Below are 15,083 nucleotides of genomic sequence, written 5' to 3'. Positions count from 1 at the left end.
GAAGATCAATTTGAAGTAGACTAAGAAAGTGATGTATATCAGTATATAACTAGTTGGATTCTAGATTGTCATCTCAGGAACTTTCTAGCTTAAGTTACAACTTTATTATAAGTCTAAGGCAAAGGTGCTTTATCTGGTGTAATACAAGGAATGATTCATAATGATCCATGTATATATGAGGCATAATATGGATTATGAGGTTGATGGTAATACTAATTCCTAAAACATGCTCAGACATTATTGGATAATAGGCTTCATTTCAGAGAACATGTATTGTTTCATTTTTAAATGCTTATACAGACCAATACTGTAATTACCAACTCATCAGGGAAGAATGTGAAAGAGAAAAAATATTTTTCAGACAAACAGAAATTTCCCTAGGTAGCCCACACCTGAGCCAAAATTTAATCACAACAATTAGTTAAAATTATAGTGAAGTTTACAAAAAATGATGTTAATAATTTATGAAAACAAGTTTCCATGATAAAATAGTACTCCCATATGGCTACAGCAGAAATAAAGGGGAATGAGTCAGAGTTAAAGGTCAAGTGAACAAAATCAGGTAACCAAAACCCACTTGGAAGGGCAGCTTGCTTAAGAAATACAGGTTCTTCAGTACAACTCTTGCATTGGATGTACTTTCCTTCCCAAAATTTACTTTGTCCCTTTTGTAAATTGTGTGGTCATGCTAACAATACCCAGTTATCCTAGATTGGTCTGAATGGAAATTCAAGATGAAAACAATTTGTAGATATCTGAGAATTGGCTCATTTTGTCAGATTGCTCTCTTGATGATGGTTTGATTTTGTCTGAATAATGTTCCCCCAACATGTGTTCAGCAGAAATGATACAAACCAGCTTTGCAAATCGATCCCTTAAGGAAAATTTACCATTGTCCTTACCTGTGTTTCCCTGAGGCATCTTCATGTCTGATTATTCTTCTTCAGTTTCTCTTAGAATAAACAAAATGTAGCACAAAAAATCGAGCCTAGAGTAAATTGTCAGAGTCTCATTCCAAATAGACTCCTGTGGAAATGGAATAGTAAGTAATTTATCTGAATCTTGTCACCTCACCTACTTCCTTCAGAGACAGACTTAAATAGTTTCACACAGGTAAGAACTAATTAAAACTATAAATATCTAAACTTGGAGATGCTTGAAGATCATGACAGCTGGCATAACATTTTCGTACATTAATATCTTGTTCTGGGGCAGGCACACAGAGTGTTTATGATAAATATCTCTTGTTGAATGAGCAACGTAAATTTGACTAACCCTCCCCCCATATCCCATGACTAATTTACATAAGATTTATTCTGAGATATCAGGTAAACATAATTGTGACAACACCATTCTGATGAACACCTTAGTAGAGTATAAGGAGTTGATATAATTCTCTTTATTACTGAGCATGGCTCTGCACTGCACTGTATGATCAAGCCCTCACAGTGATCTTTCTTGCCCTGGCAGTGATTACTTTCCTGATTCTAACTCTAATGTTAAAGTCCAATTGTCCCTTTCCTCTTCTTCAAAAGGGCGGGTACATCCTGTGTTCAGACATTAATACTACAAAGAACTCTTTCTATAGAAAAGATGTATAGGTTCACAGGAAAGTTCATAGAAAGGAAGCTCAGATGAATATCCCTTTTGATAAGTCACTGGCCATAAACATCTCTATGATGGGGCCCTAGAAAGGGAGAGATTCCCCTCATGTGTTTTCAAGTCCCAGAAATAAAGGGAGTTTCTAGTCCTTCTGAGTTTCTGGGGCAAGAGGAAGTTTTCATGGTGTATTATCTAGGCTACATTCTAGAAGCCAGGAAGGCACTAATAAGGCCCATCTATGACTCAAGGCCACATTGAATCTCTCCAAGTGTTTTTTAGAAGACTAAGGCCAACTCTGTCCATTCCATATAAATATAACATTCTACTTCTCATTGTCTTCCACTTAATTCTTTGTGACTAATTTTCTAACACAATAGAAAGTGCATATAGTATGTTTCCTGAATTTTCCTGAGGAGTTGCAAAGGAACATCTATTTTCTTCAGCTAGGGCATCAATTACAGGAGAAAGCAACAATCCTGTTCAAGTCCAGTTGGGTGAACCAGTGAACTTGTTGGTGACTTACTGAAGCATGAGTTACTTAAAGGCACTCAGTCACAGAAAAGTACACCAAGCATTGCTGACAACTCATAAACACCATGTTCCTGGGAATCCTACATGATTACAGGTAGCTGTTCTGACCTGGGAGTCTTCCTCCCCACAGAGATTGTCTACTGCTTTCACGGCCTTGGGAAGAGGCTTGCAAATCCCGCCTGAGCTCTGCAAGGTTCATTTGTTTCCTAAGCCTTCCAAGTATTGTTGCTTCCTGGAATCTCAACAGATTCCACTTCCCTCAACTCTCCATGAAAGATTGTTTTAGTCTTCAGTAAAGAGTAACAGACCAAGCACAGCTTATATATTCTTCTATTTTTCATTAATTTTTTCATAGATCTATTTTTTCATTTTCCCCTCTTCCAACTTCTCCCCACATTCCAATACATCCAACTTTATATTCTGTCTATCCATCCATCCATCTATCTATCTATCTATCTATCTATCTATCTATCTATCTATCTATTTATATCTCCCTCTTAAAAACTAAAAAAGAGAAAGAAACCAAACCAAAAGGCAAGAAAAATAACAATTAAAAAAAAAACAATAAAAACAAAAAGTCTGCAAAATTACCATTGAGTTCATTTTATGTTGGCCAACTACTCCTAGGCATGGAGCCAGCCATAGAGTGTGGTTGCTATGCTAAGTAAGACTCTATTGAAGAAAAATAATTTTCCCTTTGCCAGCAGGTATTGATTGAAGATAGTTTCTTGGTTAAATGGTGAGAGATTGTATCTGCTTCCATCTCTCAGTGCTGAGATCCTGTCTGGCTTAAACCTAGGTAGGTCTTCAGTATGCTGTCAAAGTTTCTTTGAGTCTGCATGTGCCTTATAACGCTTGGGCTTACATAACAATGTTTCTACAAATATCTTTTTAAAATTGCATACCTACCATAAAATGTAAGCTTCTAATGAGCAACCGTGCTTGGATTGTTCATGTTGAATGCCAACTTCTAGATGAGTGCCTGAACAGTCAATACTCTTTTAATATTCAGTAACTGAAACAATGAACGAATGAAAATATTTCACATTCTCCAACTAAAACTTTTTGTTGTATTTTTAAATTGTAGTGTGAAGAATCAACAACTTCTCTCAGTGACCAGTCTTCCACCAGAGAAACATTAATGAAAGCAGTTTAGTCTAGTAGTCTAGGCATAAGTTGCTGAGTGTTTAGGACAGTGAATAATCTAGTACTACTACATTCGTTGTTGAAGTCTGATGAGTGCTACCTTATAAAATCCCAAACAGGATGAAGTAGATCGCCTTTCAAGTCATTTCCCATTCTATTATATTTAATATATCAGATACCAAAGAATGTGTCTCTGAGATGAGAATAAACACAATTATCTGACATTGATACATCCTTTGAAACTTAGAACAAGATTCCTCGGTATCTTTGCACTTAAATGTTTGTTGAGACAAAGGTGATTTTCAAAGACGTCTTTCTACCAGCATCCTTGTAAATGCCAAGAACTTGGACTGCATTTGAGATTTAGAGAAATCTCTGGTAATTTCACACCTCTTTCTGTCTGATGAGAATTTTGACAAAGTAACTTCAGAGCTCTAGTTCTGCCATTTTCTACTATTTTTCTTTCCTTTTTTTTCCTGAAATTTCACTGTCTTTTACTCCTTTAATTTTTAATTTCATATTAAGCAATTTATGTAAGTAAAAGAATTTCTACAATATTCAAGGAATTTCTAGCCTGCTTTTTTCAATAAGTAATTGATCCTTCAAATGATCATGTTTGGTTATTTGAATGTATGAAATATAATATATATTATAATAATTCATAGTGTGATTCTTAAGTTCTAAACAAGAAACAGTTTTCAATGGAATATGTTTTATTTTTTACTAAAATTAGATAATTCTTTCATATAATACATCCTAACCACAGTTTTCCTCCCTTCTATTCTTCCCAGCTCTCCCTCACCTTCTGTCTCCCCCAAAGCCACTTCCCCCTCTATTTCCTCTTCAGAAAAGAGCAGGCCTCCAAGAGACAGGCTTTCAAGAGACTAGAACCAATCATAACAAACAAGATACAATAAGACAAGGCAAAAGCCCTCATATGGTGGCTGGTCAAGGCAACACAATATAGGAGGAAAAGAGTCCCAAGAGCAGGCAAAAGAGTCAAAGACACACGCACTCCCACAGTTAGGAGTCACACAAAAATCACCAAGTTAATAGCCATAAAATAGATGAAGAAGTATTATGATCAATCCACATGAGTCTATGAAAATGGTAACAGAATTTATTAAGATAAATTGAGGAAATATACTCAGGATTACAGAACAGAGTAAACAACAGAAGTTTTCCTCTGATCTGACTGGAGCAATTCCACCTCATCAGTAGGAGCAGGGAGCAGGACATGTGATTCTTCTACAACCCTTATAAGAGGTCACATACAATGGCAGGAAACACAGCCTCCTTTGGGCCATATAGCCCAAGGCTATGGATTGAACAAATACCACTACAGAGAGGGCCTGGTACAGATCCATGCAGGCCAGGCCAAGTGCTTGCTGTTTTGATCTCTGTGAGCCCATGTGAACCCTGCTTAGTTGATTCAGTGGGCTATGTTCTCCTGACTCCTATAATTTTTACCCTCCCTCTTCCATAGATTTCTCCAAAGAGGCAGCCTGCAGAATAAGAACATAATTTAGCCAACTCCACATCTAATAGATTTCTGATGTCCAAAATGTATAAATAACTCATTTTTTTAAAAAAATAATCCAATTAAAAACTGGAATATAGATATAAACATAGAATTATCAATAGAGGAATCTCAAATGGCTGAGAAAAGCCTAAATACATATTCAACATCCTTAGTCATCAGGGAAATGAAAATCAAAAGTACTTTGAGATTTCATCTTACTCCTGTAAGAATGACTAAGATCAATAACATAAGTGACAGCTCACGCTGGCAAGGATGTGTAGCAAGGAGAACACACCTCCATTACTGGCAGGAATGTAGACTTGTACAGCCTCAATGGGAAAAAATATAGTGGTTCCTCAGAAAATTGGGAAATGACCTAACTAAAGACCCAGCTATACCACCGCTGGGTTTATACCCAAAGGATGCTCTATCCTACAATGAAGACATTTGCTCGACTATGTTCATTGTGTCTTTATTCATAGTATCCATCCAGAAACCTGAAACAACCTAGATATCCCTCAACTGAAGAATTGATAAATAAATTTGGTACTGCTACACAATGTAGTATTGCTCATCTTTAAAAAAAAAATGCATTATGGAATTTACAGGCAAATGGATGCAACTAGGAAAAAAAAAATCCTGAGTGAGGGAGCCCAGGCCCAGAAAGGCAAATATAATATGTATTCTCTTATAAGTGAATATTATCTGTTAAGTAAGTGACAATCAGGCTACAATCCACAATCCTAGAGATGTTGGGTAAAGAGGAGGATTTAAGGGGTGATTCATGAACATCTCTTGGAAGGCAAAATACAATAAATTATTGTTTCAATTTTCTTCTTGATTTGAGAATGCAATGGATAAGAAATTATTAGAAAGACTAATGTATACAGTTTTTCTCAAAATTAAAATATTTCTCTTTAATATGTGACTTAAGATATTCCCTCCATTTCAATCAGACTGCATGCATAATGCTGAAACAATGCCATCAGTTTCTTCTCTCTCTTTCAATGTTATACCCTAACATTGGAAACTATCCTATTCAGTGAGCAAATATTAAATGACTGGCTGGTTTTCATCAATGATTAAAAAACAATATATTCTGGGAGGGGGGCATCTATTACCAGTTTACAGCATTATGTATTGAAGGGTATTACTTTATCTAAGGGGACAATTATAGACTAAATATGGAATTACTAGCCTTAAAGTAGATCTTTCACTTTTGGCAATGTATATAAAAAGGAATAATAATAAGAAGTTAACAAATGAAAACTTAATAAAAATAACTGTTTAACATTCATTTTCTTCCATCCATTTGGTACTGTCTTAAGTGCACACACCCCAGTCAAAGGTTTTTCCTCACTTGTTATGGGTCAAAGTATCCACTGTGGTTTAACTCAGGTTTCACATCCTTTTGTTGTTGAGTTTTTCGGTAAAGTTCATTGAGATGTGATTTATTGAAAATGCTACAGTCAAGCAACAGTGGTGTATGCCTTTAACTCCAGTACTCTGGAGGCAGAAGCAGGTAGATTTCTGTGAGTTTGAGGCCACCCTGGTCTACAGAGTGAGTTACAGAACAACCAGGACTGTTACAAAAAGAAACCCTGTCTCAAAAAAAAAAAAAAAAAAAAAAAGGAAGAGAAGAAAGACAGTCCTACTACAGCCATCCTATCACATTTTTTTTATCAGAGTTTATCAGAGTTTAGAAGGCCTCATATGATTCTATTACTAGGATATGATCATTTGTGGATACATTTCTGGTCCAGGAAGTAGGCTATGTAGGAAGATAATTCTATCAGGTCTTTTCTCAAATAACAGCAATGTCAAAAACCATTAAAAGTGCATAGTTCCTCTCTTGGCTTAAAATAAATAGTATTTGTGATCCTCCAAACATGGATTAATAAACAAGTTAATAGTTACGACTTTTTCCAGGAACTATAGTAGGTTCCCCAGTAGAGCATTTAGCAATGACTAAGTTGTTAATCTTCACTGACTATTGAATAAGTTACATACTACCTCTGAGACTATTATGTGATCAGTGTAATGAAGAACTTGAACATTTAATTCATTCAAGGATAAACTTAAAAAAGCTAACTTGTACTTGAGAGTATCGTGCTGGACAGTACAGTTCTGTACATGAAGACAAGAGATCATAATTTAAGGAGTAATTTAAATATCAGAAAATGAGTATGGCAAGTATGTGGGAAGCCGCTATTTCAACTGGTATTATTAGTGTGTCACCAGCAGTGGAACACATCAGGATACTAGTGAAAGAGCGGGAGAATTGCCTTTCTTCAGAAACACCTAATCATTATCACCTGCAGTGTGCATGCATCTATTCTCAGGAATGCACCAAGAGGGACAGAAAGCACACTTGAAGACATCTTCCCATGCACCCCATGACAAAACAATCTGCTGCACTTCGCCATCTGAGTGGCATTAAAAGAAATAAGAATGCTAATTTTAAGTCCATAGAAGGAAGTTATTCATAATATTTATAACATTAACAATGCAATATTGGCATTGGCCACCACTGAAAATTTTCAAGGAAAGATCAAATAGCAAGTATGGAGAATTCTTTAAAATATGTCACATAGGAAGCACTAATAGGGCATAAATTTAACAAATCATTTATCTTTGCCTACTTGAATCTTAATTGCACCATATAAGAAACAGTCATAGCAGTCACATCAAAAGAAGAGTCTTAGCCTCTTGGAGCTAAAGGCTGTGAATATTTTTCCTCTTTCATATTAATCAGCCCATTTCACGTATTCACAAGAACTAAAGGAAAGTTGGATTTTTTTTCAATTTTTATTAATGATATTCATCCTACATACAAATAACTAAATGAAGTACTCACATTTCACTAAAACAAAAATTTAAGCTAAAGCTTGAGAAAGATTAACATCAAAATCTAAGTATGACATAATAGAAAACAAAGAATCAGGTATGCAAATATTCATTAATATATAAGTCAGAGATGTGACTCAGCCAGTAAAGGCACTTGCCATAAGCAATTCTAGAACCAGAGTTCAATAGCCAAAATCCTCATAAAAATAGAAGGAGAGAAATGACATCACAGATGTGTCCTCTGACCTGCACAGGTACACATGACCCCACCACACAAAGTAATCATTTAAAGAAAGGCAACACAAATCTTTGATTTTTCTCCCCATTGTGATTTCTGTTTTCCTTTGCTGTGGTTTTATTTCATTGTTTACTTTTCCTCCTAGGGCAACTGTATGCATGCTATACCTAGCTATGTGTGCACCAGGTTCACAGGTTTCTCTCTCTCTCTCTCTCTCTCTCTCTCTCTCTCTCTCTCTCTCTCTCTCTCTCTCTCTCTCTCTCTGTGTGTGTGTGTGTGTGTGTGTGTGTGTGTGTGTGTGTGTGTGTTTTCCTTTTCTTCCCTAGGGTATTAGACGCAAATTCAGTTTTAACTTTGTGTTATACAGTGCTGGGAAGTCAAAACTCATACTTTCATCGGCTTATAAGCAACTTTATAGACCACAGCCTGAGATACAATGAGAAAATAACATAGTGAATTTTAAGAATTATTTGTTCACTTGTAGAATGGTAGTTGAGGCTGCTCTCATATTTAAATACTAGTAAATGTCACAATTTGTCTTCCTGTCCTGATTTTCTGTAAATTCATGGTTGAAAAGCCTCAATTACCCAATGAAATCATTTGGAAATTATTTGTTGAAAAGAATACATTTCCACAAACACTATAGTCTTCCTTTTTCATATTGTCAGAGGAAATCTGTTTCCCACCAAGCTTTAATGTACATCAGTGAATAGCCCTGGAGATAGTTCTTTGGCCTTTGGGCAATTTTTCATAACAGAGGGCATTGTTGTTTGAATTTAAATGATGGTGTTCTTGAGGCCAACAATAATAAGCAAGTCCTACAAGATAGTCATTATTTTTTTATCATCTGATTATAATCCTAAGCACTCAAGGCTAGCTCTCACAACCTTCCTGTAAATTATAAATAGCATATTTGAGTTTCTCTTTATAAAACAAGCAATATTTCTGTTTTTTAAGTAGCACGATTTGTTTACCAAAGGCTCTGACATGGGAAGGAAGTGAAATGCTTGGAAAATGGGAGTTGGCTTGACAACACATTATCTGAAATAAAATAGTCGTTTCCACACCAACGATGCATTCCCTAATACAGAATTAACCTATTACTCCACTGTCAAAATAAAGTTTCCACCTGAATTCCCAATTACCCATTCAAGAGACCTTCCCATATTATCTGGGCAAAAATGCAATGGATGGCAATACTGCAGCAAGGAAGAAAAATACTTCGCAGATTCAAGGAACTCTCCTTATTATATCCTCATCCAAACAAAAGGACACTTATAAACCTATAAGTAACTCTGCATTTGACCACGGTAGATCTGATTCCACCATTTGGCTTTCAGAAAGACTGTGTGCATCGCCAGCAGAATTTATTCTTTCTAAACCCCAAGCTGTCCCATAATAAGCAAATGGTGAATAAATGACCCACTGGAAGCAGCTTGATCCGGATATGGGTGATTTTCCTAAATCCTGATGTTAGTAATTATTTTAGGTACATGACCTATAACTAAAATGGATAGCTGAAATGCAGTCTTGGAAACACCTGGTAATGTATCTAATTTCAAGAATATATGCATCATCTGAATACAGGAGTGCTCCTGCTCATCTGACTTTATCTATGCACATGTACAAAATCTACCAATGAAAAATAGTTTAAAATATATAAATAAAAATACAAATATGAGTGATTTCATTTTTTTCTTTTTTTTTTCCATAGCTGAGGACCAAACCCAGGGCCTTGTGCTTGCTAGGCAAGTGCTCTACCACTGAGCTAAACCACCAACCCCAATTTCATTTTTAAAAACACTACTGAATCTACTCAGTAAATGGAAAGAAAGACAGAAAGCCACAATTTATATGTTTTACCAATTACAAGCAACATATGTTCCTGAATATAATCTGCTCATTCAATATAATATCACCTGTTAACTTGTTTTTTGCTTTTTAGATGATAGTGTGTAAACAACAACCTATTGAAGTCTCAATTCTTTGTGTCTGGAGAAAGGATAGCAAAAATGCCTAATTCCAAAAAGAACCTGAAATTTGTGAGGCAATAACTCTTGACTAATCAAAGATTAGAAGGACGACAGAGATCTCACAAAGGTCCCTGGTAAACAGCATATACAAACTATGCACAGAATTTTTTCTATTTTGAACTGGACAAAATCCAGATATTCTAATTAATGTCTGATGTTTTGTTACAAAACCTCTCCCATTGGGCATAACATTCTTAGCTACATTTTTTAATACTAGGTGTAAAAAAATATATGTTATAGGTAAGTTTTAGTGAAGCATAAGGATTTAAACTGTAGAATATTTTATGTTCTAGAGACCAATTACTGCCAACGTTTTTATTTTTATTTCCTGTAAATTCTGTGTTAAAGTAGTAGTTCCTAATGCTGCTTTTCTTTAGTAAAGTTCCTCATGTCGTGGTGAACCCCAACCATGAAATTACTTTTTTTTTGCAACTCATAACTGTAATTTACTGCTGTTATAGATTGTAATGCAAACATCTGATATGCAGTATATCTGCTTTGTGACCCCAATTAATGTATCCACACATTACACACACACACACACACACACACACACACACACACACACACACGACTTTTCATTAAAACTTAATTTATGGAAACAATTTGAATCTATTATTGTTTTCATACTCAGGTAACATTTGTTTTGTCTTGTTTTCAAAAATTTAAAAAGAGAAAAATAATCTTGAATCTCTAATCACTGGTAGTTCTTCTGATCTATTACTTATAGAACAATATTAAAATGATGAACACACATTTCAAGAGGAACTCATACAAAAATGCTTTCTAAGTTATTTTGGGATGGTATTGGGTATTGAGTACTTTTTAAAAATAATTTATTTATTTTACATCCAGAACACAGTTTCCCCTTCCTCCTCTCCTCCCTGTCACCCCCACCTCCCACCTATGCCCCCTCTGTCTACTACTCCTCCATTTCTATTCAGAAAAGGGCAGGCCTCCCATGGATATCAACAAAACATAATATCAAGTTGCAGTAAGACTACTCACCTCCCCTTGTATTAAGGCTAGGAAAGGTGAACCAGTAATGAGAAGTAGGATCCAAAAAGCCAGCAAATAGTCAGAGACAGCTCCTACTCTCATTGTTATGAGTCCCACAAGAAGACCAAGCTATACAACTGTCACATACATGCAGAGGTCCTAGGTCGGTCCCATACAGGTTGCCTAGTTGTCAGTTCAGTGTGTGAGTTCCTATGAGCCTAGGTTAGTTGGTTCTGTGGGTTTTCTTGTAATGCTCTTGAACTCTCTGGCTCCTAGAATCCTTCCTCCCTCATTTCTGTAGTATTTCCCAAGTACACTTTGGCTGTGGGTCTCTGTGTCTGTTTCCATCAGTTGCTGGATGAAGCCTCTTTGATGACTATTGGGCTAGGCACCAATCTGTGGTTCAGAGTGCTGGCCTGGCATCTGATGGATTAGGAGGCTCCTGCTAAGTTCAGGTATTGTTTTTTTACTCTTCATTTTTCTTGACTGGTGGGCAGTTTCTTATTTTGATAGAATTTTTAAGGAAGTTTTATATATTCCCATTGAAACAATAAGCAACGTTATATCTATTTTAGATTGATTTGAAATTGTTCAAGTTTTAACCTGCATGAAAACCACTCTTTTCCCATATATGTATAAAAAATATGTACTATCCATCTCTTAGTAGAATTCTATTCCTATATTTTACTGAAAATGTATAGGAAAATAGTTTAGAAAATTTGAGAGATTTCAGTTTTTTAGAAGTCTGAAAATTCAGTACAGACACACACACACACACACACACACACACACACACACACACTTCCACTCTTCAGACTATAGAATATTTTACACATCAAATATGTCTTTGTTTATTTTCTTGTTTCTGAAAGGTATTATATTTGCATCAGGTGATTTTCCACAAATAGTATGTAAATGCCATCCATGAAAACCCAAAGTCAGCCAGTTACTTCATGTCCACAACCAGTTATTTTCTCATAAATATGTGTATTCACACCAGGCGTGGTGGCATATGCCTTTAATCCCAGCACTAGAGAGGCAGATGCAGGTAGAACCTCTGTGAGTTCAAGGCCAGTCTTGTATACAAAGTGAGTTCAACCAGCGCTCTTACACAGAGGAATCCTGTCTTGACAAAACAGAAAATGTGAGTGTGTGTGAGTGTGTGTCTGTGTGTGTGTGTGTGTGTGTGTGTGTGTGTGTGTGTGTAAGAGGGAGAGAGAGAGAGAGAGAGAGAGAGAGAGAGAGAGAGAGAGAGAGAGAGGAGAATTCACATTTACAGTGGGCACTGAAGCAGATCAGACCATTCTCAGCACCAAGAAAGTGTAGTGACCTAAAACTCCCCTTCAGAAGGCACTGCCAGAGCAAGCAGCTTAAAATTCTTTACTACTTACTTGTCAAATTAATTAAGATGACTCAATTAATTGAATAATATAGTCTGTTGGTCAACTGTAATAGTTAATGATATTAAGTATTCTGCCTTGCTTTAATTTTTTCCCTTTTTTGCTGAAAATGGATTCATGTTGTGGTAGCATTGGGAGTTAGGACCTCTATAGGATGCATAGGTCTTTTGCAGGATTTATGCCTTTATTTTGAGTGAATTCTTGCAGCCACAGGACTGGATTGGTTGCTATAAGAGTGGGTAATTGTGAACCCATGTCACTCTTTGTATAATCCCTTTTGTGTGTTGCCTCATTTTTATTGTGCCATTTTATACTACAGCAAAAAGATCTCACCAGTAGCCAAGAAGATGACAGCCCTCATGCTCTGGAAACATCTCAAAGGCCAGACCTCTACATTCTATTCTTTATAAATCCCTAGCATCTAATATTCTGTATTAGCAATAGAAAGTGGACCAAGACAAAATTGTAACAATTTGCACATATCTTATTTTATTTTCCCTTAGACACAAAAACAAAGTAGATATTGATACTATGATAGGTTTCTTGCTATACCATAGAGAATGCAAATCTATTTCATGGATTTAATGAAATATCAACTCGGCAGGTGGCAGAATTGACAACAAAGACTGTAATTAGAAATTAAAAACTCTACTCAGAAGGGTAGAATGATCTGAACCAGGAAATGGAAAAATACTAGATATGAAGAATGCAATTGTACATGTCAACTTTGGTATCTAAGAAAGGCATGATTAAGTAATTTTGTTACATTATCTCCTTATTTGAATTGTCAAAAATTGAAAAATTAACAAAGATAAATAGCTCAATGTATAAAGGAACTCTATTTCTTTATAGTTCTGTTATTTGTGATGTCTCCTGAGGTTTTGGTGAAATTATTAGGTTCTGCCTGATATTTGTATTAACTGGGAATGCTTTTAACATGGAAATAGAAAAGGAGATGAAGAGCAGCAACAAAGAAGATGAACAAACGCAAAGAGTTCTCTCTCTCTCTCTCTCTCTCTCTCTCTCTCTCACTCTCTCACACACACACACACACACACACACACACACACACACACACACTTACCAGAACCTGATGGACTATTAAAGAATTTCCTTTTATCTCTGATGGATATTTGGAGGAGCTGCAAGCGTCAAGTAAGGCTAAGCTGTTCAGAACTTTCATAGTTATAATCTGCGCAAACATTCGGGCAAACAGTAGCTGGGGAGCTAGATCTATTTGTCTTTCCCTTATGTACTACTGGCTATGACAGCTTTGCCACAATAGTAGAACTGACTGTGTGTGACTGAGTCCGCATAATCCACAAAGCCTAAAATATTTGCTATCTGCTTCTATAAAGAAAATGTTTGTGGATTCCCATGATAAAACCTCACTACTTACTTACTTACTTACTTACTTACTTACTTACTTACTTACTTACTTACTATTGTCTGTAGACAACAGCATCTGCTTCAGAAGAAATGTTGCAAGAAAAGTGAAATCTTGGTCTCACTTCACTCTATTGACCTAGAATCTATTTTAACAACATCCCCAAATGATACAATGGCAGATACATGTTTGAGAAACACCTGCCTTTCTGGCCATTATAGCCTATGGCTGTAAGCCTAGCACTTGAGATTACAAGGATAGACATTGGTCCAAGAGCAGTGTTACCCAGTGAGTAACATGGTTACATAGTGATGACCTGCCTCAAACACACACACACACACACACACACACACACACACACACACACACACACACACACACCACGTGCATAAATACATATACAGAAACCTTAGAAAAAGATATGCATTGACCTAAAATATTTTTGTTGCTATTTACCAATACATAAAACATAAATTCTTAAGTGATGTGACATTCATTATTTTCTGACGTAGATTTTGTAATGTTTATTTTATATTTTAAAATTTCATACATGAGTACTATATTTATACAATTACCATTCTACCATCACACTACTTCACATTTTTCTGTCTGTCTCATATTCTTTCAAATTCATGACCTCCTCTTAATATTACAAACAGTATATATTATATCAGATGAGAGATAATAGATAGATAGTAAGTAGGTAAATGGATAGATAGATAAATAGATAGATAGACAGACAGATAGATAGATAGATAGATACATACATACATACATACATACATACATACATACATACATACATACATACATACACAGACAGAGAGACAGACAGACAGACAGACAGATATATATCACTTGTTGAGACCATTTAGTGCTACTTATATTTATGTGAATTTAGGCTGGCAACTGGGATTGGATAATCTATCAAGGAGGTCATCCCTGGAGAAAATTGATTCCCTCTCTTTAGCATCCATTAATTGCCTGTATCTGTGGTATATACTTTTGAGGATGAAGCCATAATTATTTCCCCATGAACTATAACTCTTGGTCTTCACAAAGGTTTACACATCATAATCCATAACCAAGCTTCTGATGTAGATATTGTATTAAGAGGTCAAAATGAAGAAAGAAATATATGAACAGAATATTGGGTATCTCACAATTTTCCATTTTGGAGAGTCATAGAATGTGTTCTTGAAATACTCAACAGGCTGTGAATATGCTACAGCCAGCATGCACTTCACTGTCAGTAAGCGCCAGATTTAAATACTGCTAGACGACCGTGATGTATTTTTAAAAACTGTTGGCTGTTTTGTAGTTTCATCAGTCTGAAGAATTTTATCTGTATGCTTCATTCTCTCAATCAGACATAAAA

This window comes from Onychomys torridus, chromosome 12 (assembly GCF_903995425.1).
Source record: "Onychomys torridus chromosome 12, mOncTor1.1, whole genome shotgun sequence".
Classification (NCBI taxonomy): domain Eukaryota; kingdom Metazoa; phylum Chordata; class Mammalia; order Rodentia; family Cricetidae; genus Onychomys; species Onychomys torridus.
Note: the sequence above shows the minus strand (reverse complement) of the source record.